Below are 22,234 nucleotides of genomic sequence, written 5' to 3'. Positions count from 1 at the left end.
ATGAGTCAATAATAATCATTAATGCTCATTTAAAACGAGATAAGTAACGGCCTCCTAATTGTGATCTTTGCCTCGAAATTTCCTCTTTAATACCTGAACCTGACTTTGTTTCCAAGCAATAATCATCATTAGCGTGTTAATTTTGGTACAAATTTCAACTATTAAATGAGAAAATTAAATTGAGAAAAGTAATAAGAAATTTAAATTTGAATCGGAGTTTTAAAGTATCAGAAAGAAAACTAATATCTTTATCCGCAAATTTATAACTTCTCTATTTCAAAAGAATTGTACTATAACCAGCTACATGGATTGGATTCAGAGAAGGTAAAAGACTTTGACCGATTTTGGAGGTACCAAAAAAATAAAAAATTGATCAAAAAGTATAAGATACGATTTTATCAGAGTTACACGCAGATTGTTCAAAAGCAGTTTCCAGGAAGGAGAGTAGCAAAGACCAAGAAAATCAACATCTCAAAGCTCTCAAAGAATGATTCTTCCTCATCTGTCACTGTCAGTAAGCTCTTCTTCAATTACCATTTTTTCAACTAAAAAGACTTTCTTTTACAGTTTACCTACTACACAAGGGAAAAAAAAAATAATAAAAATTCCCAAACTTTCTTGTGTATTAAGTTTGCATCTTGACTCTATTCAGGCTCCAGGGCAGTTTCGTTTCATCTTTAGTGATCACTAGACTGTTTCCTTTTAACATGTCTTTGAGGCATCGTAAATCCAGTGAACTTGACTTGTCTAACGATGAAGAGAGCCCTCTGGCTGTGGCAAAACGTCAACAGAGAAGATGGCGATTGGCTTTTGCGGCATATGTTCACCAGGGCTCTGTTCTTTGTCAAGAAAAGCTCTCGAAAGGAAGAAACAAATCTTTCGGTCCCTCTCTTATGTTGCTTCAATGTCATAACGAATATACGTCGGAGGATGGCGCGGCTTTTCCAGTATTGATCAGAAAATACTCTCCAGCGTGGTCAGAGAGAAGAGCTTGGAATCTTTGAGTAATCTTGGAGGCGTGAAACAAGTTGCTCAAATTCTCGAAACCGATGAAGAATGGTCTTGAAGGTAATGAGGCTAATCTACTAGAACAAATATTTTTGGTTCAAAGTTATGAAAAGCCGCTTGCAAAAAGTTTCTTCAGTTTCGTTTATGAAGCATTCAAAGATACCCACATTATAATACTTCTAGGTGTGGCTATACTTTCTCTGGCTTTGGTATCAAACAACACGGTTGGAAAAAGGTTGGTATGATGGCGGAAGCATATTTGCCGTCTTTCTAGTCATTTGGGTGTCTGCTGTGAGTAACTTAAGCAAATAGACAATTTGAAAAGCTTTCAAATGAGATGGTGACATAAAAGTTGAAGTAGTACGAGATGGCAGGCGGCCAAGCCGTGTCAATCTTTGAAGTTGTAGTGGGTGATGTTGTGTGCTTGAAGATGGTGATTAGGTTCCTGCTGATGGGTTGTTCTTGAATGGTCACTCCTTGAAGGTGGATGAATTAGCATGACTGGTGAAAGTGACCATGTTGACAACATGGCAGCAAGAATCCTTTCTTGCTTTCTGGCACGAAGGTCACAGATGGTTATGGTTCTATGCTCATCACCTCTGGGGTATGAAAACGGCATGGGAGAGTGATGAGTTCTACCAGCCGTGACTTGGTGGCAGACTCCACTGCAAGTTCGCCTCAACAAGCTGACTTCCTATTCGGAAAGATTGGATTGGCTGTGGCTGTAATGGTCCTTCTTGTTTTATTGATTCGTTACTTTACAGGAAATACCACAGATGAAAATGGAAACAGAGAATTCACGGCGGCAAGGCGAAATTTGATGATATAATGAAGCAGTTGTTCGTTATATTGCGCAGCAGTAACAATAGGTGGTGGCGATTCCTGAAGGTTTGCTCTGGGGTTACTCTCACTCTGGCTTATTCTGAAGTGTATTGGGTGATAATGCGTTGGTGAGAAACCTCTGCTTGTGAAACATGGGCTCGGCCACCACAATCTGCACGGACAAACAGGCACCCTCACTTTGAATGAATGAAAGTAACAGAGTTTTGGCTTGGAAAAGAAGCGATGAAGGATTTGATATGGCAGCTAACGTTATGAGTTGCTACGAGATGGGGTTGGCTACACCATTGGTCACGTTCCAGTCCTTCTGCTCAACTCTGAGATTTTGGTAGTCCAACTGAGAGCAAGATCTCTTTGGGTGTCAGACTGGAAATGAATCTGGTGGTCAAGAATGTTTACTCCATGTGAGCCTTCATTCGGAAGGGTGTGTCTGATGGGAGGATCACGAAAGGCTGTTCACACACACTGGAAGGGAGCTGCCGAGTGATTCTGGCCATGTGTTCTCATTGTTATGACAGAGCGGTCGATGAAGTCATTGATGGTGAAGAACGATGCAAATTGAGACAATTATAAGGTATGGCAGCTAAGAGCCTGCGATGCATGCCTTTGCTCACACAAAAGTTGCAGAAGAAAATGGGAAAAGTCATGAGAAGCTTGAAGAATCTGGATGACCTTGCTGGGAGTCGTTGGTTTGAAGGATCCATGTCGGTCAGTGGGGTAAAGCTGTAGAATCTGCAAGAAAGTGGAGTGATGTCAACAATGATCACTGGAGACAACACCAACAACACACGAAGAAGCTAAGATTGATGGAATACATCAGCCTAGTAAAGATTTGAATACCGAAGCTGTAGTAGAGGTGAACAAGGAATTACTCACCTGAAGAGGAATGGAAAAAATTGATAAAATCAGTGTAATGCAAGGTCATCACCTTTCGACAAGCTTTTGATGGTACAATGCTTGAAGCAAAAAGGCCATGTGGTAGGTTACTGGAGATGGGACAAATGATGCGCTGTCTAAAAGAAGCTGATATCGGGCTCTCCAGGGGATCCAGGGCACTGAAGTGGCAAAGGAGAGCTCCGACATAATCTTGGACGATAACTTTTCCTCTGTCGTGAGCAGTTTTGAAGTGGGGAAGTGTGTCTACAACAACATTCAAAGTTCATTCAATTTCAGCTCACAGTGAATGTTGAGCCCTTGTGATCAATTTTATTGCAGCAGTTTCTTCTGGTGATGTCCTAACTGCGGTTCAACTTTGTGGGTGAATCTAATCAGGACCCTGGGAGCTTTGCATTGGCTACTGAAAGACCACCAACAACTTATGATCAAACCACAGTGGGTCGAACCGAACCACTTATAACCAATGTCATGTGGAGGAACCTCACCGCTCAAGCATTGTATCAAGTAAGTGTGCTACTGATTCTGCAGTTCAAGGGAAGCTCCATCTTTAATGTGAATGAGAAGTTGAAGAACACCCTCATATTCAATACATTGTCTTCTGCCAGATCTCTCATGAGTTCAATGCAAGGAACCTGGAGAAGAAGAACATATTCAAGGGGTTGCACAGAACAAACTCTTCGTTGGGATAGTTGGGGAACTAATTCTGCAAGTGTTGATGGTGGAGTTTCTCAACAGGTTTGCAAACACCAAGAGCTGAATTGGGTACAGGGGGGCCTGTGTTGGCATTGCTTCCATGTCTTGGTTGATCGGTTGGCTTGTGAAGTGGATTACAGTTTCTGGAAAACAGTTTTCTCTTTTTCAGGCGAGGAGCACCTGCAACTTGAACAGTTCATTGGAACCCGTAGATAGTAGAATTGACAAAAAAAAAGATAGTAGAAAGTTCTTCTCTAATAAATAAGAAGTATTTGTACTTTCTTTTAATGGAATTCTTTCTCTTGCTCATAATTTACTGTTAAACTTTGTTGAGTGTTGGCCAGGAAACAGAGACAATGTTCCCCAAGGTACGGCGGGGGCTATCGATACAAGTAGCTCTAAAAAGACTTTTCATGTGTGGGGTTTTATGACTGCCCAGCGACAGTGTTTCATTTCATGAAACCATGGGTTCATTAATCTCAAGTTGACAAATTCTTGAAAAATATGAACAGAAAAGACAAATTACAACCATGTTCATTTAAATAAAGCTTTCTGTCTATGTCTATGTTGGAGTTCAGGAGTGGTTAGTAGATAGAATGTGTGAAATATTGGCCCAACCGATGAACATATTACGCCTTGGGCTGTGATTGGATTTCTAGGAATTTTGGTACAAGCAACAAATATTCTTCTTTACGGCATGATTAATTTTCAACTATATCTTCTAGATTATACAAAATACAACTCCATTTGATTCTTTTTCAGAGTTCTTTATTATGTTTTTTTTTTTTTTTCTTTTCTATGTTTATATTGGAAAAATACACAGAATACATTGTTTAAATAAAAAAACTGATCATATGACCAAGAAATTTTTACTGTTTTTATAAAATGACAATTAGAAATAAGAGTTTATGTTAATTTTTTACTGTTAGATCTTGAATCAAATAAGATGTTTATGTTAATTTTTTACTGTTTTATAACTGACAACTAGAAATAAATGATATTATGAGATTTCAGATCTAGAGATAAATATATAACATATTTATAAATTCTTACTAATATTTTTGAATATATAAACCCTTGATACTATTTTTTAAATACTGTTATACCCCTATCTAGGGTTGAGAGATGGGGGCTCCTATTTTAAGTTTACACCAAATCAGGCTATATTTGTCAAACTCAAATTCATCTCAAATCTAGCATTTATTATTAATTACTTTTAAAAAAAAAAATTATAATTAATTACTGCATTTCAATATTTAATATGATCTTGACTCTTAATCACACAAGCTTGTACGGACAAAGAATTCCATGCAATATCGAACCAGTTTTTGGGCTCTTTTGGGCTTAGGCCACAATGATTGGGTTCAAATGAATCAATCCAAACACCATTTTAAGTTGTTTTTAAATAAAATTTACTTTCTTTTTTTTTCTTATGGACCCCATAAATTTCATAAATGCCCTATTCCTTTTTTTAATATTTTAAAAGATTTAACATTTTATTCCCTTCACTTATGCTATATACTCCCCACCATCATTATTCCTAAATAAAATTCTGCATTTGTAAATTGAAATTTAAAGAATACCAATACTTTGAACTTTGAAGAAAAAAATAATAGTAGATTTATATGGGAAGCAATCAAAAACTTAAAATTTTGTATTGCTTGTAACGGATAATTTCTTGACCTTATCAGATTAAGTTTAATAGTTTAAATAATATTTCGAATCTTAGTAGGACAATAAGTCCTATTTTGGGAGATAATCCCTATCATGAAAGAGATATGATTTCTTGACCTTATCAGATTAAGTTTAATAGTTTAAATAAGATTTAGAATCTTAGTAGGACACTAAGTCCTGTTTTGGGAGATAATCCCTATTATGAAAGAGATATAATTTCTTGACTTTATCAGATCAAATTTAATAGTTTGAGTAAGATTTGGAATCTTAGCAGAAGAGGAAATAGAATGAGATTCTGATTTCCTATTTATAGACTGTTGCAGGCTAATGGGCTGAAACCCAATTTAGCTTAACTTATAGGATATCCCAACTCATAGAGTGGGTAGTTCGTAAGGTGATTTTAAACGTAAGCCCAATTGGAATATTGGGTTGAGGCCTTGGGCCGTGACATGTTTATTTCGTTGTGGGTCTCGTCAAGTCCAAGACAATTTTTGGCTCTAACAAAAAGCACCAAAGAAATATATGGATCTGACCCGCCTACTTGGGTCTTGTATTGATATGCAGGAAGGGGTGCTCCTAGGTGTATGTAGAGGTTGTGTTTGTTCCCGAGAATGGGTTGCTCGTCAAGTCAGTTTGGGTATATATATATATAATTTCAATGTTGTTCATTAATCATATATAAAATAATTATAATCTCACTTTATTATTACAAACTAGAGCTTGGTGCAGCTTGTGCATAGGCAACCTGCAGAATTTTGTAAAAGAATTTTTAAGTTATTGTTCTTTATTGCATGAGAGTATTAACTTGTGAGTGGGTTATCTATGCCATGGAGATGGAATTTCAATGTTTAGTCGATGACACGATAGCTAGGTTTGCTTTGTTCCACAACTCGGAACACAACCATTATTTAATGGTTCTACAANAATAACAACAAATTATTTCAAAAATAACTTATTTAACATGTTTCCTAGACATATATGCAACATACTAAAAATTTTAGATTTCAAATAAAAAAAAATTCATTTAAAAAACAATATATCAAGAAGTTCGTTAAAAAAGTGTTCCTCAAGATCACAGATTCAAGTCTTTACTTAAGATTTTAGAGAGGAAGCATCAGTGCTGAATTAATGGTTAGAGAATTGTCATTAGGGGCAATTTTGTCCGCCAATTTTGTGCTAAACGTAAATGTACTATTTCTTGAGACACTTTCCAAAAAGTGTTAGTTCTCAACTCCCTCCCCTAATTATGCTATTTAATATAATTTCTCGTAATATTATTAGTCTAGAATAGTTAAGGTATAAAGTGTCTTAAAAAGAAACTACATATCTACACATATATACCATATTAAATTTTAAATTAATATGATCATAAAATATAGTTTTTTTTAGGTGTGATAGTTTTCATGATGAATTATATACAGCACTGTAAAAAGCTGAATCTTATAAAAGTAATACACACACACACACATATATATATATATAAAATAACAATAATAATAATAATAATAATAATTAGCTTATATGTTATACATGATTTGGTGAAGTTCTATCTACCATTCTACCTATTTTGGTCTCTTTACAATATTTAATTATCCACATCTAGGCATGTGAAATGGGTGTCCAAAAATTTTAATTATATTAATAAATTTTATTTATAAATAAGGTTTTATATTTCATACACTTTAACAATATTTGTAGATTAATTTAATAGGGACTATTGGGTGTATTACTCAAAAGGTTCTCAGTTTAAATTTTTTTTCGGTTGCTAATAGGGTAGCTACTAGAACTCTTACTCGGCAGATAATTTCAGAATCTCAAGTGATTAATTGAAGTACACGTAAATTGGTTTGGACACCTTTGATTAAAAAAAAAAAAATTTATATATATTTATAGATTTATTCAATCTCAAATATGTGTTAGTTATGAAGGAGTTGTATGCCTTACTTTTGCTCTTTCGGCTACTTTTCTTTTCCCGCATGGTTGGACTTTTTTGGTACATCTGCACATTGGGAGATGCCACTTGGGGATTTTTATTCTCACAATTATATATATATATTTATATAACACCCATTAGATAGTTAGGGCTGCGTGTATTTAATAGGTTTCTTAACTGTCCAGAATATGCACCACATCACCAAAATAGAACAAGCTTTAATTCCAATGAATTATTATCAATATGAGTACTCCCACACACACATCATCCGTGGAACCAACCACCATGAAAGCTTACAATTTATAAACAAATCATTAGTAGGATGCAAACTGTATATTCATATAAATACAATTTGGTTATAAAAGCATTCTAAAGAATTGTTAATATCAAGGTTTTTAGAAAACAACTGAAAAAGATTTTTTTTTTTTTTTTTTTTTTTTTTTTAAACGTGGCAAACGATAACAGTAGAGAGAAAGAGGAAACAAAGATAATACTCACTCTTCTCAGAGCATATTCAGGAGCCCTAATACTTCAAAAGCAAATTGACAAATTTTATGCTAGAAGCTAGTGGTTGATTCTATCCGTATATATATCCCGTCCCTCTGGCTAAACGTACTTCCTGTGGCCACCAGAGTTCAATATTTTGTAATTTTGTTCCTATCATAAGAAGCTAGCGGTTAAAATTATTAATTTTGCTGACATATTCCCTTCTTCCTTCTGTACTCATGCCAGGCTGCCGACCAATAAGTAACAAAACAACAAGCTGAATTCATAAAGATTCATAGTCTTTAGTCATGGGAAATAGGGAAAGTCCCATTATTAATGGCATGCAACAAACTATACCATCAACTCAACAACCATGTCTTTGTCTTACTGTAATGATATTAATTAAGACAAGTGAAATAACTAAACCCCGGAACCTGCAGGAAGAGACTATGAGAAAATATGCAGTGACGTTTTGGTTACGTGGGTTTACACCGAGACTGAGTATCTTGTTGAGTTTTGATGAAGAGTCTTACCCAAATTTAGCTTCCAAACAAAGAAATACATGACCATCTCCAACAAACTTATTAATAAGAGGAATCAACTCATAACTTTAATGCATTCCAACTCATAAGCATCACCTAATTATTTGCCTATATCCTCATCTCACCCAAGTTTATAATTGTGATAGAGGCAAGACAACACACCTATTGCACCTGGAGTATCGCAAAATGATGCACAATTAATTTAACACATTTATAACGTATTTATCACCTCATTTCATCACTTTAATTTAAGTATCACCATATTAAGTGTGTAAGAGAGAGATTAAGGGAAAAATGTCAAAGAAATTAGGCAACAATGGGTATGACATTTTCTTGGCGTAGAAAGTTGAGTCAGTGCGCTACTAGTGAAGGAAGTTACATTTTATCTTATTTTGTCAAGATTTAGGTGATTGAAAAATCAGAAAAATCATTGCTATCTGTTGTTTTCTCTGAAGAAAATAACTACTATCCATAATCTGTCAAGTCAATATATAAGGAAAATAAAAATAGATAGGACCAGAGACAAAAATGATAGATACTGTTAAGAGTTTTCTTCTACTTTGACCTGAGAAGCAGTAGTTTATCATCTAGTTTTTTGACCTCGAAAAGACAAATGTCGCATGGAGAAGACATATGCACAAAGAAAAATCATTAAACATAGATCTCGAGCAAGTGTAAGGCAAGATAAAGCATCATGCGTCATGCCTATCAACCCAGTTATTTTGATTAATGGAAAGGAGACCCACAAGGACTGTAAATTTCTGATCAGATGTACGTTCTCCATTTGACACAGAGATATCAAAAGAATTTTCAAGGGCCATTGAATGACCTTTCAACATACTTGGATAGCTTCCAAAAATGGGGTTTTCTTCCACCAGAGAAAGCTTAATCTCTGACCACTTGTTTTGAGTTTGTACTCCTAAATTGTAATCAGCAAACCAAGAAGAAAGCTCTCTTTCTCTTTATATGCAGTTTTTACCAGATCTGCCTCTTCATATTCATAATTTTATGTGGGATAAACAAGTGTCTTATTTAATTATTTTGCTATCATAAGCATAGTCTCATGCTTATACTAATTTGTAATGCATGAATTTATAGATCTACTAGAATTATATACGAATTGAGCAGATTCAAATTGTATTTTGGGTAATTTTAACTTTGTTAATAACCGAGATCTACAAGGATTCAATGCCAATTCATGAAGAAAATCATGTAACAGAAAGAATAATATAGAATTTTAAATAGATAAGATTGCAAGTAAACCGAGGAAGATGTGTAAATTAACTAATAATTTGACCTAAACAGTACGTGAAATAATTTAAAAAGCACTATCTTCAAGGCACGAGAGTAAGGATCTGAAAAGCACCAATTGAGCTGAGACAGAGAAATTCTGTCACTTAAAACCCTAACAACATCTCACACCTGCTAATAAGATTCTCCAAAGACGCCCTTGACACACAAAAGACGAACACGAAAACCCAAAACATCAAAAATACTATAAAAAGACCATGTTGCAATAAAGGGTATATAAATGAAGCAGAATCTACAACACCCATATGAATAAAAACTCAAACGAAACATGGTTTAACATACCTTTAAATTCTAGGGCTTTTCATAGGAAAAAGAATAACCCTAGTGGGGGTTGTTGAGAAAATGGATCCAAAGAAGAAGGAGGAGTTGATTAGGGTTGATTTCTCATGCTAGCATCAATAGGTGAAGCTGCCAGATGATCTAGTCTCTCCCGTATAAGGAAAATAAGAACAAGAAGAGCTCAGATCACGCTGGCAGCTTTAACTATCGGTGGAGCACGCGTGATATAAGAAGATAAAGCTCTATATTTCTCTTCTTCCTCTTAATTCTATTCAACTTGCTTCTTGATGAAGGTTTTGCTGAGAAGAGAAGATGATGATGAGGTGATATAAATAGGTAGAGAGAGCAATTAAAGATAAGTAGATGACTTTCTTTTTTTCTTTTTTCTACTTTTTCCAGGAACATTTTTTGTTAGTTGCAGGCCACTTATTTGTTGTCTTGTGATTAGAATAGCACAAAGCGTATTAAATAAGACAACAAATAACAACTAGTATATTAGTATTAAATGAACCTGGAAATAGAGAGGAAAAAACTTGAATATGATATAGCAAAGATGGGACAGGAAAGTGGAGTTTGTGTTTAAATCATTTTGGTAATTTTAAGAAGTGACAAAAAAAAGGAGGGGGGGGAGAAGGGAATTAAGAGATTGATGAAAAGTAGAGCAGGAGAAAAAAGATGAAAGAAAGAGAGATAGATGCATGTGGTCCATAAAGGAAGGAAATTGAATATAGTCACGCCCACGCCACCACATGCAGACAGCTTATTGAGAGTTTCTAAATTACCTCTAAGTGAGGCTTTTATAACTTTAGTTGGCTGCAGACTCCCTTTCATGCTCATGCTCATGCTCATGCTCTCTCTCTTTCTCTTTCTCTTTCTCTCTTTCTTTTCTTGCCTTTGTTTGTTGTAATGTGAGCATCAAGTATTGACCAAAAAAAGACTGTAAGTAACACATCCAACAGTATGGGGGACCGATAACCATTTGCATGGCTTCATAGATTTTGCATATATGGCTGAGAAAAAAGGAACAATAAGGAAAGAGAGCTTCTCAATTTACCTTAGGAGTGTTGTTTACATGATTTGAAGGTATTGATGTTGTATCGAAGAGTGTTGATAGAAATCCATAGAATTTATCTTTTTAATCGATGAAATAAGAAAAAATTGACAATCAAAGAGGTTTGCTCATTTCCTTGAATTCTTGAATTTAAACCTTGGGATCACCTATTACAATAATATTGTGACTTACCTGATCATTTGAACTTGTAGGGCGTTTAATAGATCACATATATTAGTTGAGGTGCGTGCAAGCTGACTCGGACACCCTGGTTACAAAAAAAAAAAAAAAAACTTTTATGAAATTAAATTAACTCTTGCATACAAAAGTTAAATTTTTATTAGTCTCAATTCAAATCAAGAGATTAAAATTCACACAAAAATTTTCTTAAAAATATAATCCAATGATATTTAAGCTTGATCCTGACAGAATTAATATTAAAACTTGTAAGTTTAACATGTTACAACTCATTATTATAAGTAAATAAATAAATAAATTACTTTCAATAATACTTATGTAAGTGCAAGCATCCTTTAGTTTGTTAAATGATGGAGACTTCATTTTTTAATGAAACAAAAGGTAAAATGTTTCTGCATGTTTAGGCAAACTTCCTAGTCTGATTGGTGGGTGTCCCATCAGATTGAATTATAAAATGAATATACCATCACCTTATGGATTAGGTAACATAATTTAGCAACAATTAATATTAGTCTGTAAAGCTATCCAACTGATCACTTCCACAATTAAGAATTTCTATTATTATTATACGATGTACTTTGATTAAAATAAAGTTTTTTTTATAAGTTGATGATTCTTTTTTAAATTATTTTATTTTGTGTTTATCAATTTATTTTTTCTGTAAAGGGATTAATTAATTTAAACGAGTTTCCACGATTTTTAAAAATTTTGATGATTGATGATCCTGCAAAGAATTTATTAATTTGCTCAAAGAATATAAACCTCAAGCCCTAGATACTCATTTAGCTACTCTTAGATATCATACTTAATAAAAAGTAGAAAACTTTGGCTTATATTTTATTAATTAATTTAGATATATACTATATACTTTAAATGGAGTGAGATTTTAGATATATATATATGTATATTTTTTTTTTTTTTTAAAAGATCAATTTACCCAAAAAAAAAAAAAAAAAAAAAAAGATCAAAATTTGAGATATAAAAATATTTTATATAATCTTTTGCCAAAATCCTTGTATTAATTAAACTATTTGGAGTAAAGTTAAGTGCCTCACTACTCTTCATATAATATATTGTGATGTAGTGATTAACTATTGATTAATTACAGATTATTTCTAATTAATTAAACTTTGGTGAAAAGGAGAGGAGAGGACTGTATTGTAGCTAAATCATGTGGAGCTTATGATGAAAGATGTTTAATTAATTACCACATTATTATTGCATTTTGAAGAGAAGAAAAGCATTGGGTAGCTACTATTCTTTTTCTAAAGCTTGATTATGTCTTAAAATGGTAATCAACATTCAGAAAAAAGATATCATCACTTTGCATGTGAGTTAGTGGATGTAAGGATTAAATACTTTTTCGTGTTTTTGTTTTTATAAGAGTTTTCAACATTGTTTTTGTTCCCATAAATTTATAATGATTTAATAGGTTATGATTATAAATGGATTCATCAATGCATTCCAAAAGGAGTACTTCATCCTTTTTTTTTTTTTTTTTTTAATTATTATTATTATTATGACCGAGGTGTCCAGGTCAGTCTACACGCATCTCGACTAATTACTGAATTAAACACCTTACAGGCTCAATGTTTTAAGGTAAGTCATAAATATGATAGCTAGCTGCCTAGCCCCAATTTTTTTATTTTTTTATTTTTTTAATAACCGAAGTGTCCGAGCCAGCTTACGTATACATCGACTAATCTAGGGCCTATTGAACACCCTACAAGTTCAATATTCCAAGATAAGACACAAATGTGGTAGATAACTTTAAGGTGGTTTGAACCTAGGAAGTCAATGAATTAAACAAATATTCTTGAATGTCAAGTCAATCTTTCGATCGTCTTTTATAACAAGTTGTATGGATTTATTTTAATTGAAGCCGGTTCAAAAATATAAAAATTTTCGATTTTCGATTCAGAAAAGTTTGGTTGATATTTTGTCTATATACGAATGATAATAAATCATTAACCAGTGAGATATGTATAAAAAAGAGAATCCACAAATAATTAAGAATAAAATTAACTATTATGTAAGACATAGAGGTGGAACAAATGGGTCGGGTTAGGCGGGTCAACCCTAACCCGACCCGTAATATTGGCGGTCCGGGTTGACCCTAACCCGGCAGCAAGCCCCGGGCGAGCCAGGTTGCAAAATTGGCGGTCTGGGTTGACCCTAACCCGGCAACAACCCCCGGGCAGGCCAGGTTGCAAAATGGCAACCCACAATCCGGCGGGTTGCTGTTTTGTCTCTTTTAAAAGAGACCTGCCAACCCGCTGGATTGGTTGTTGTCAACCCGGCGGGTTGACTATTATAGAATAATGGCCAACCTGTCGGGTTGACAACGGCCGAAAAAAATAAAAAAAAAAATTAATTTTTTTTTCAAATTACCCATTTACCTTTAAAATATAGTCGTTTTATAGTCGTTGGAGGGGCCTTTTCGTCATTTTTCTTTCCCTTTTTTTCTATAAATTGGCCCTAAACTCGCACATTTTTCTCACAACTCAAATTCTCTCATATTCTCTAATCTCTAATCTCTCAATTATTCATTTATTCTGTTAATCTCTTTGTTATCAATTTGTTCGTATTTTAATATTTATTAGTTTTTGCAATTTTTAACTCATATTTCCAATTTTCCAAATTCCAAATTCCAAATTCCAAATTCCAAATTCCAAATTCCAAATTCCAATTTCCATATTCCAATTCTCTTTCTTTAATTTTTATTTCTTCTACATCAATTTTTTTTTTCAACTACAATGGATAGATATTTCTCTCCCATCAATTACAATGATGAAGGAAACTACTATCGTAGTCCTAGTCCCGCTGATTTTATTAATATAAATGCAAGAGGAGATTCAAATAGTCCCGCTTTCCCATTCTCAGAATCCGATACACCTCAAAATATGCCCACAATTCCAACAGCTCCCTGTGGTTCTAGAATTCGTCCTCGTAATTGTCATGCTCGTCCAACTTCATCTCAAGCTGAGGCAGGATCATCAACTGCCATCGAAAGCGAAGACAGACACACATCAGATGTTTGGGTGCATTTCGACAAGTTTTACGAGACAGAAAATGGCGTTCAAGTCAAAAAAGCGAGATGCAAAGACTGTGGAAATATTTATAAACTTGATTCAGGTAATGGTACTAATACTTTAAAAAGGCATGCTAATAAACATATTAATCAACATAGAAATAGAGAAAGCAATCAAATTCAAATAACTAATATGGGTACTAAATGACGTTATAATTCTGATGTATATAGGGAATAGTTAGCTTTATATATTGCTGCAACTGATCAACCTATTAATATGGCTGAAGATAAATATTTTGAAAGATTTGTTCAAAATTCATTTTTTCCAGGATTTAAAAGTTATTCTAAAACTGCAACTAGAAATGATTTAATAAGATTGTTTAAAAAAATGAAATTAGAATTAAAAAATAAATTTCATACTTGTCATATTAGTGTGGCTTTAACTGCCGATATTTGGAGTGGTAGAGCTAAACAAGATTATATTTGTGTGACTAGTCATTATTTTGATAATGAATTTAAATTAAATAAATCTTTATTAGGATTTAGATTAATGGATGTGGATCATAGTGGTTTAGAAATCTATAATAAAATTATTGAAGTTTTAGAAGATTATGATATTATTGATAAAGTGATAAGTTTAACTTTAGATAATGCAAGTTCTAATAGTAAAGCTATAGAATTTTTTCAAAATAATTATCTTTTATATAATAATTTGAAGTTTTTTCACCAACGTTGTGCATGTCATGTTATTAATTTAATTGTGAAAAGTGGTATGAAAACAATTAAAAAAAATATTGATAGAATTAGGGAATCTTTAGCTTGGATTACTAGTAGTAATAAAAGAAATGCTGAATTTCAAGAAGCTTGTATAAAATCAAATATGTCTCCTAGAACTTTTGCATTAGATATGCCTGTTAGATGGAATAGTACTTATTTAATGCTTGATTCATGTTTACCTTATGCTAATATAATTAGTTATTTTGTAGCAAATAATAGAGGTCCTCATCATTTGGTAGAAAATGATTGGAAGATAGCTAAAGTATTTCATTCTTTTCTCAAATGTTTTTACCAAGCCACTTTACAACTTTCTGGTGTGTATTATCCTACTAGTCCATTGGTAATACATACAATTATAAAAATTTCCAAGTTATTTACAAAAAACAGAGACAATGAAATTTTAAATGCACCAATAAAGGCAATGGAAATTTTTTTTTTGAAATATTGGGAACCCATTCCTTTTCTTTATTGTTTAGGTGCTATATTTGATCCTAGAATTAAATTAGCACGTTTAGAAAATGGTTTTGACAATTTAAGTGAAAATTTACAAACCGAATCATATGTCAATCAAATAGGAGAGGTAAAAAATAGTCTTTTCGAAGTATATTTCCAATATGAAAACAGGTATGGGAACCCGCAGTCGCAAAGAGGTGAAATATCCAGAGAAGCTGTAGCAGAAGAAACAAATGAAGACTTATTCTCTTGGAATGCACTGAATAGGCCGAAGAGGACCCGAGTCCGAAGCACAGCCTCCTCTTCAGAAGCACCACCACCAACAACAACAACAACTAATATGTTGTCCTCCATGGAGTCGCAGAGTAATGAACTTCAACAATATTTGGCAACCCCCGAAATGTTTTCAACAGGTCACTTTGATCTCTTAGAGTATTGGAGAGCCAGAAAATGTATTTTTCCGGTATTATCAAGACTTGCCTTGGATGTTTTCGCTGTTCCTGTCTCAACCGTCTCATCCGAACAAACATTTAGTGCAAGTGGAAGGATTTTAAATGAAAGGAGGACTAAACTTGCTCCAAAAATGATTGAAGTCCTCACATGTCTTCGAGATTGGGAACGATCGCGCCATCAAGATCAATACGAGGTTATCGACAATGCTTTAGTAGAATCATTTCAATTTTGTAATATAGATGATACAGATGAGGGAGGTCCTAGTGAACCACCCCCAATTTAGTTGTTTTGTAAAATGTAATTTGTAAATTAATTGTCAATTATTGCACTCTTTTTTCTTTACCAAGTTTTTCTCCCATTGGGTTTTTCTTGGTGAGGTTTTTAACGAGGCAATAATTATTGTAATTTCTTATTTTATTTTTTAATAAATGAATAAATTTAATTATTCTTATATTACAATTTTAATGTATTAAAATTGAATTAATATTTGGAATGTTAACAAAAAAAAAAAATTAATTTAATTTAATTATTGATATTTGAAAAGAAATTAACAATAAACAATTACATTTATTCATTTATAAATTTTTAATTATTCATTTGAAAAGTTAATTAAACATTTAAACTTAAACAAAATAAAACAAAACAAAATTAAAAAAAATAAAATAAAAAAGAGGGTTAACTCAGCCCAATCCGCAGCCTAACCCGGTGGGTTAGGGTTGGCGGTCCGGATTGGGCCAGCCAATTCTCTAACATTGGCGGGCCTAACCCGGCCTGCCAATGTTATCAGGCGGGTCAGGACCGACCCGCCATTAACAGCAACACGCCGTAGGTCAAGTCGGGTCTGGCCGGATGGGTTGCTTTTCCACCTCTAGACTAAGACTTCTATTGAGAGAATGTAAAATGACGAGAAAGTATAAATTAATATGTATGTTAATTGTTAAATAATGGTTGTTAATTGTGAAGTAAAGAAATTGCTTGACAAAAGATTGTAATAGTAAAGAAGGTTTCATTTCTTGAAACTTAAGGAAGCGGTAAGTGGGAGAGTTTTGTCAACGGTGTTATATGTCTCCCAATTATGTTGTTCACTTAATTAACTGCTCAGCTTTATCATTTAACAACTATCAATTATACTTACCTTTAAACAATATTATTAAAGTTTAGGCAATTATAATGAAAGGTGTAGCCCTCAATGTCACCAATAAAGGAGGACTATAACTATGTAGCCTTTGCTTTTATGTTGTTAGGTCTAAGATAAAATATTTTTAATTACTGCTTCTCTTTAGTTTCATAAAAATTAATTAATACAACTTACTATTTCAGTTCAGGAATATTAATTGCAGTTCTTAATTGCTTATTATCAAGTACTGAAGCCCAAACCCAATCCCAAGATCATTGAGCACCCATTGGGCTTGGTATGAGAAGTCATTGAGCTTTGGACTCAATAATCTAAGGCATGCCGCACACTTGTAGGGTCTGACTTAATCCGGTAGGAAACATTAATCGCTACCCAAAAGATAATAAAATATTTCTCCACGTAATTATATATTCATAGAGCTACAGAAACTTGGCTATATTCAAACTGAAAATGCAATTTTTTTTTTTTTTTTTTTTTCTCATGCCTTAGCAATACTAAAATGTTCTGGTCAATTTAGTCAAGAACCTTAGCCACAATCGTAAATATTTTTTTATTTTTTTATTAGATAGATGTATAAATATCATGACACCAATGTTTCTTATCAATTTTTTTTTAATCACCGTAGGAGTCCGAATCAGTTTATACGCATCTCAACTAATTTCTCAGAGTCTTAAAATTGCTAATCAGATAAAAGTTTCAATAATTATCTTTATTAATGTCTGAAAGGACTCAAACTCAAGAGCTCATCAAACTTTCTTTTACTCTTGTAAAAAACTTTTTTATCACGTACCATTGAAAGAATTAAATCTTAATTAGAATGACCGTGCTCAGAAAATTATGATTTATGCCGGATGGAGAGTTGATGACATGTGATCTTAGCAAATATATCGGTAGCTAATACATCACTAGTTACTTTATCATGAGCAAGTGTAGGATCATTAAGTAGAAAATTTGGTTACGGCATGCCAATTTTGACTAATATACATAGGAAAGGTGGCCCAATATTATATTAATTTAAAGAATAAACCTGCCACTCGGGTTTGCTGATTCCTTATAAATATTCATTCCTCTCCTATCTTTGTGCATCCTAAGACAACTCTCAAGTTAATGTCAAGAGCAGAACAGTGAGAACTGGTTTCAAGAAAATGGCTGAAGAGCAAAGAATCACAGTCCCAAGAGTGAAACTGGGTACTCAAGGATTTGAGGTAAAATCATCTCAACGTCAAATAATAAGCAAATATGTATAGAGATGGGCGCGGGGTGGGGAACCCGGACAACGGGGATTTTTCCCCATCTCATTCCCCGCGTGTGGGCGTCCCACTAACATCTGAAACCTGTATTTTACATGTAACAAAATTATAATAAAGTTTGGGCCTTTCACTCCCATCTGTCCACTGTCCTATAAACAAGCTAACAAAATATAAATTGTTTTTGAAAGTGTTTTCTATTTATCCTTGGCTGCTGTGGAGACTTGAGCGGCATCGGCTGTGGCTGTGGAGACTTGAGCAGCGTCGGCTATGGCTGTGGAGACTTGAGTGGCGTGACGATGTTGGCTGTGGGTGTGGAGGGGTGACTTGAGCGGTGGAAAATGTTCAGGGTTGGGTGTGTGGACAAAGTGGATATATATACGGAGGGCATTTTTGTAGTTATTTAAATATATCAAGAGCAGTATGGTAATTTACCGGACCTGGGGCGGGAGACTTCCATCCCCGTCCCCAAGGGCAGGGAATTTTGTGGTCCTCGACTCCGCGTCCTTGATTTTTCATGGAATCCTTGCCCTGTATGGGACAGGGCGGGGCCCTGGAAAACCGGGGAAAACGCCCATCTTTATCAGTACAGTATAGCGATGTTTTTGTTTCTAATATGATCAATTGTCTTGAAGGTGTCAAAGTTGGGATTTGGTTGCATGGGCCTCACTGGAATATACAATGATCCAGTACCAGAAGAGGTTGGAATTTCAATAATTAAGCATGCATTTGATCAAGGAATCACTTTCTTTGATACATCAGATGCCTATGGACCTCATACTAATGAGCTTCTGGTTGGCAAGGTAAAGCAGTACTACTCTCTCTTAATTTCTCCATGGCTGCAGTTAATATCTTAATTCTTAAGCTATATCTAAGGGAAGTTTCTAAATTTTCAAGATATCAGCACAAAATTGTAAGACAGGAAGAGTTTGTGATTTAGTAAATTCTTAATATTTTTCAGGCTTTGAAGCAACTGCCCAGAGATAAGGTCCAGTTGGCTACAAAGTTTGGTGTTCTCAAATTCGATCGTAGTCATGTTCAAGCGATATGTGGTACTCCTGAATATGTACGGTCCTGTTGTGAAGCTAGCCTGAAGCGCCTTGATGTTGAATACATCGATCTCTATTATCAGCACCGCATTGACACAAGTCACACAACTGTACCTATCGAGGATACTGTAGTTCTGCTGCAACATTTGTTCTGTTTCTTCTTCCTCTCCTAATCAATTTTCTCTACGGAGTTTTGATCTTTTAGCTTGAAGTTCAAAATAAGCTAACAATAAATTTGTCTTCATTCTAGATGGGAGAACTTAAGAAGCTAGTGGAAGAGGGAAAAATCAACTACATTGGGTTATCTGAAGCTAGTCCTGATACTATAAGGAGGGCACATGCAGTTCATCCCATTACTGCTCTACAAATAGAGTGGTCGCTCTGGACTCGTGATGTCGAGGAAGAAATTGTCCCGCTTTGCAGGTTTCATTTTAAGTGTGTTTGCTTTATTAATATGCTATGTTACTTCTTGTCTTTATAATTCTCGGTGAACTCAAGTTCTCTGAACTTTTCTCCTTAGAGCTCATGTGTAGGCTTCAAGTGTATCATTTTGATGCATGTTTAATTTGTATGCATGTTTAGCAAGTACTCTAGTCTAGTAGTACAAAATAATAAAGTGATCAGTAAAGTATCGTTCTTACGAGGATAGAGTTAATAAATACTAATGTCTTTAGTTTAAGTCTTAATTTAAGCAACAATAAATTAGATTGATGGATTATTAACAACTAAATACAAATTAACAACTGATAAATGACAAAAATGAAATTAAATACAAAACCCAAAATCCAAACAAATCAAATAGTACTAAAAAACTCTAGGATGTTGATTTCACCTTGATAGGTAAACCCAATTCATAGAATCTATTACCCAAGTTTTAATTTCTTGATTGAAAATCGAATTTCCTAACTTGTTTGGTATTCCTTATCAGGTTATACCACCCCACCTAATCCTATTAACATTAAGAACCCAAAAATTGAAGTTTAATAGTTCAAGGTCTCTTAAGCTTTGTGGAATTCTATTTAGATTTCATAAATCACGTTTATCAATCTCTAGTTTTCGCTCAATCTATGCTATCTATCCTAAGAGACACATATCACAAATCACTTCTCAGTCTCATTGTGAACAACATATATTTGAATGGTGATCAAGCATCCAAAAGTCATTAAGCTAGCAAAGAGATAAATACTTAATCATGAAATTAAAACTTAAAGTAAATCAATTCATATAAATTTAAATCATTGTATTAAGGTTATATCAAACTCTAGCTAAACAACTCAATTCATACTCAAAAACAAAACAAAATAACAAAAACAAATTGAATCAATGTTCATCATTGAAAAACAAGCAAAAGATGGAGAAAACTTTTCTAGTTTGAAGCCCAAATCTTCAATAATCTTCTTTTTCCAAGAGTTGCCTCCCAAATGACAAACCAAGACCTTTTTCCACTTTTTTGGTGCCAATTTATACCTCTCTCACTTAAGGATGAAGCCCTAGCAAGCCAAAATGCGTCGTTTTATTTTTTTTCGCATTTGACGCAGTTTTGCTGCGGCGAATATTTTTCGTTGCCACTGCAAGGATCTTTCGGGCCAAATTTGAGCCTGATAAAATCTGAATTTGGCAAAGTGTAAATATATGAATTATAGCCCTTTAAATTATCTTTCTACTTGTTTAAGAATCAGCCCAATCCGAGTCTAAAGCTCAAGTTATGGCCAAACTACTGAAGTACATCCAAAGACGTTTTTCTTTAGTTCCCAACATACTGTTCACAACTTCAAGCCAAGTTTTCACCCTCTTCTAGTCAGAATTAGGAAAAAACCCAAAACATGAAAGTTGTAGCTCTGCTTCTTAGCTTTCCATAGCTTCTACATTCAGGTCATTCTGAGTTTCCAAGCTCAAGTTATGCAATTAATGCTCAAAACCGTCATTTATGCTTAAAATCATCGTTTAGGCTTGCAGAGCAAAATTAATGGAATTAACAAACAATTATGGCCAAATTGTATGAGAAGTATCCTAAATCCTATTAAAATTCAATGCAAAATCATAGGGAAAAAGAGGATTATCACATTTCTTTTTCTACTCCAATTCTGTAAACTAAAACTTGCTAAAAGCTGTGTTTTGGGTATGGTGAATGTTACAGGGAACTTGGAATTGGGATAGTACCATATAGTCCTCTCGGCCGGGGATTTTTTGGTGGCAAGAAAGTTGTTGAAAGTGTGCCTGCAAACAGTTTTGTGGTATGGCATTGCCTCTGATAAATCTTTACGGAGTTCATGCATTAATTGTGATAATTTTTTCTTATTTCTAATGCAAATAATCTTGTTTAACTGATGGCCAAACTTTCCTTGAAGGAATCACATCCTAGATTTCAAGGAGAGAACTTCAACAAAAACAAGATCTTCTACACACGTATGGAAGAGTTGGCTGAAAAGCATGGGTGCACCCCGGACAAATGGCAATCATGGTTCTTCACCAAGGAGATGATGTAGCACCAATTCCTGGTAATTGATCTTACTTTATCTTTTCTTCTTCTTTGAATTTATGAAGAATGAAGATGTACATACACGCCAGTTTTTGTGCGCTATATGTATAGTATTGTGTAGCATTGGATATTGTACTGAATATAACAACTCTGTTTACTTTTTTATCAGGGACAACTAAGATTAGCAATCTAGACAATAACATTGGTTCATTAAGAGTGAAGCGTACAGATGAAGAATTAGTAGAGATTTCTGCAGCCATACCCATCAACGAGGTGGCGGGGAGTAGATTGATAAATGAAAGTTTCACTCGTGCCTCCTGGAAATTTGCCAACACACCAGCAAAAGCGAGTCCTTGAGCTACTAAAAGTATCTAAAACCAGTAAATTTTATATTACGAAGCTGTTTTGCTCAATTAAAATAAACAACGTGAGGACAAAGTGAGGTGGTGGTCCATCTCTGTTTGTTAAAATAAAATCTATGATAAGGGAATGCATAAGGGATAGCTATTCTAATGTTGAAAATGTTTGTGCAATATCCACTTGATGTGAGGTTCTTATGTATTGGTTGCAAACTTTTGTTCCTAAATTACCTTAGAAATGCTTTTATAACTTTAGTTGGCTGCACAACCAATTAACAGACAAATCAAAATATAAACCAATCTTCAAAAAGCATGTTCAAATCAAATCATTTATGTTAG

At 34.0% G+C, this 22,234-nt stretch overlaps 2 pseudogenes; both read left to right on the top strand.

Annotated features, from left to right (window-relative positions):
- The first annotated feature begins 1,049 nt into the window (after nucleotides 1–1,049).
- Nucleotides 1,050–3,898, top strand: LOC116109412 (annotated as a pseudogene).
- A 13,928-nt stretch (nucleotides 3,899–17,826) lies between these two features.
- On the top strand, nucleotides 17,827–22,137 carry LOC116109453 (annotated as a pseudogene).
- Nucleotides 22,138–22,234: the final 97 nt, after the last annotated feature.

Source organism: Pistacia vera, unplaced genomic scaffold (assembly GCF_008641045.1).
Source record: "Pistacia vera cultivar Batoury unplaced genomic scaffold, PisVer_v2 Contig58, whole genome shotgun sequence".
Lineage (NCBI taxonomy): Eukaryota > Viridiplantae > Streptophyta > Magnoliopsida > Sapindales > Anacardiaceae > Pistacia > Pistacia vera.
This window is presented reverse-complemented; position numbering and strand designations above follow the sequence as displayed.